This window comes from Arachis ipaensis, chromosome B03 (assembly GCF_000816755.2).
Source record: "Arachis ipaensis cultivar K30076 chromosome B03, Araip1.1, whole genome shotgun sequence".
Taxonomy (NCBI): Eukaryota; Viridiplantae; Streptophyta; class Magnoliopsida; order Fabales; family Fabaceae; genus Arachis; species Arachis ipaensis.
Window position 1 is genome coordinate 23,607,534 of NC_029787.2, and position 2,866 is coordinate 23,610,399.

General features: G+C 33.1%; 1 long non-coding RNA gene across 1 annotated transcript; it reads left to right on the forward strand.

Annotated features, from left to right (window-relative positions):
* LOC110269603 lies at window positions 1,779-2,105 on the forward strand. Its single transcript, XR_002358375.1, has 2 exons — window positions 1,779-1,835; window positions 2,011-2,105. It is a non-coding gene; the product is annotated as an uncharacterized LOC110269603 (long non-coding RNA).

Consider the following 2,866-nt stretch of genomic DNA (forward strand, 5'->3'; position numbering starts at 1 on the left):
TCACCTCACCAACACCATTACCACCACCACCATCATCATCGTACTCATCTTAACAACAGCACGCCCCACCCAAATTATCCACAACAACCGCCCACTCTACCACACCCTTACCCACAACAGTAGCGAATTTTTTTTTGCATTAAAAAAAAGAATAACAGAGAGAAAGGTAGAGAACAGAAAGAAGAGAGAGGATGGGGCATGCCACCGCAACTCCTCCATCGCCGAGCATGAGTCCGGCCACCACTTGCGGCCAGACCGATGCTACCCACTCCGGCCTTCGCCAGCCTCTCCCCACCTTCATCCTCGCTTTATGTTCACCGCCCTCTTTGAGCCCCGCATGCCTCTCTCCAAACTTTAATGATGATGGGATGACAATGAAGGTGAGTGGTGGCAGTTGGAAGAGAAAGGATGCGGCAGTGATGAGGGCGACGTTGAAGGAGGCGGTGGTGGTGAGAAGGAACGAGTGGGAATGGGTGAGAAGAAAGGGGGTGAGAATGGGTGGTGTTGATCTGATGATGATGGAGTTGGATATTGCATTGGTTACAAAATTAGGGTTAGATATTTAAAAGGATAAAATTGGGAAAAAAAGTTTGACTAGATGTTGACTGTTAAATAATTAACCGTAAGGGTAAAATTGAACTTATTTCAAATGTTAAGCATAAAATTGAATCAAATTAAATGTTAAGGGTAGTTTTGAAAATTTTTATGAACATTAGGGACAAAAAGCATACTTTATTACCCTAATTATAATGAAAATACATTTTTGTCATTACCTATTTTTAGTGTTTTTAATTTTCTCTTCCAATTATGTTTTTTTAAGCCAAAAATTTGTGATTTTTGCTATTAAACATGGCTATACTAATAAAATACTCCATTTTTTACGGTATATTCCAGTCCGGCAAGTCAAGGATTAATTTGTCGTGGTACTGAGCTCCATTTAAGGGTTTGTCGTTGGCCAATGGGTTTGCTGCATGCACAAGGCGAGATTCAAATCTCTAATACTTACTTAAGTAGACTAATGAGCCAACCACTAGAACAACCTAACTTGGTTATAAAATACTCTAATCTACTTTCTTATATTAGTTCACTCATAAAATAATTACAATGAGCACACCAGCTCTTTCCTTAAAAATATTTTTTACATGCTTTAAGAGCAAATAAGGTCTCTCAGTTTATTCTATTCATTTTGTGTAATTTTAACAATGTGGATCAAGACCTTTATTATCTCCAAAAACTTGTCATTCGTTCTACATAGGTTGATCTTAGTTTCTCACAGCAGCCAACGAAAAGCCAGTAACTGCGTGCTACCAAAAAACAAATGCATACCACTTTTCGTAATCTATGAAATATAAAAAAAAGTAAAAAAATTACTTTTTGCAATCTGTAAAATGTCTCTCTTATCAAATAAAGTTGTCAGATAAGTCTTCCTATGAGATTTTGTTTAACAAAAAACCAAATTATGCTCTATTGAAGACCTTTAGCATTGTTTGTTATCCACTGCTAAGCCTTATAATAAAAATAAAATCACATAAATGTATTTTCTTAGGTTAGGTATTAGATCATAAAGGATATAAGTATTTATCACCCTATTGGTAAGATTTTTATATCTAGAGATGTTTTATTTAATGAATATAATTTTTTTATAATAAACTTTTTATACCAAAAACTGTTAACAACAAACAAGAAAGTAATTCTGGTATACCTATGATCAATACATTCTTAAATAAACCCTCTTCTTCTATGTTTAGTACTAATAATAATTATACTACAAGTGTTAGTAATGATGTTGGGTATATGAAGATGGTAAGATGACAAAATCTTATATTTGTGTAGTGGTTTCAAGGCACGATTAGATCGCTTTCTTTAGAGAGATATTTGTCTCCACACTTAGTTGCTATAGGGTTGATGACAATACTCTCCCAGGATACAATGAAACCTAAGAATTTCTTAATTAGCAATAGTAAGAAATTCTCAACTCTCTTGAACAAAGAAAATCTCTTAATAGTAGAGTAAATTGTACGCTTAGTATTTCATGTCTGAAATAGTGGACAAGGACTTATTTATACATATTGCACGTAGCAATTATGATTAGTTACGTATACAAATGGTTGTGTCTTTTCTATTGCCAATAAATACAATGTTTTGAACATACACAACTCTTAAAGAGTTTTGTCCCTTTAGCCAATAGACACAATGTTTTGAACATACACAATCCTTAAAAGGTTGTGTCCCTTCAACCAAATGGTACTAAACGGTTAGTAACCGTTTATTAATATTAATAATATTAATAATAATATCAATAATATTAATAATATTAATTAATCAAATTTGTAAATACCCTTCAATCTCCCACTATTTACAAAATTTAAATGTCATACAAGTATATTCATAAAGAATGTGTCACTAAGATTAAACATTCTTTTAGTGTAAATTTTAAAGTTCTAACGAAGTAATAGGTGTCTAATCGATTAAACCTATACTCCATATGCTAGTACCAAAAATCACACACATTACTTATACCCTCCAAGTTCAAGAGTTTACAATTTTAATCACTTATATGGCCTTGTACTAATCCTGGTTTTATGAATTTTTACGAGAATAAAACCTCTAAAAGTCTCGATTAGAGCGGTACCACTCTTATATTCATATAGGTGTAATCTTTTGATAGATAATATTATCATTCCATTAAGAGTTTAAACTCACCCTCCTAATTTATTGTAAATAGCACTAAATCCTATACCTTAGTGCTCCAATTGCTAAATAACTTGTTATTACCCATTAAACCTTGAAACTAGTGGTCTACTAGAATAAGGTTGGGTTCCCATTATTTAGAAATAATAGGATTTAATCCCATTTTAGCAGTAGT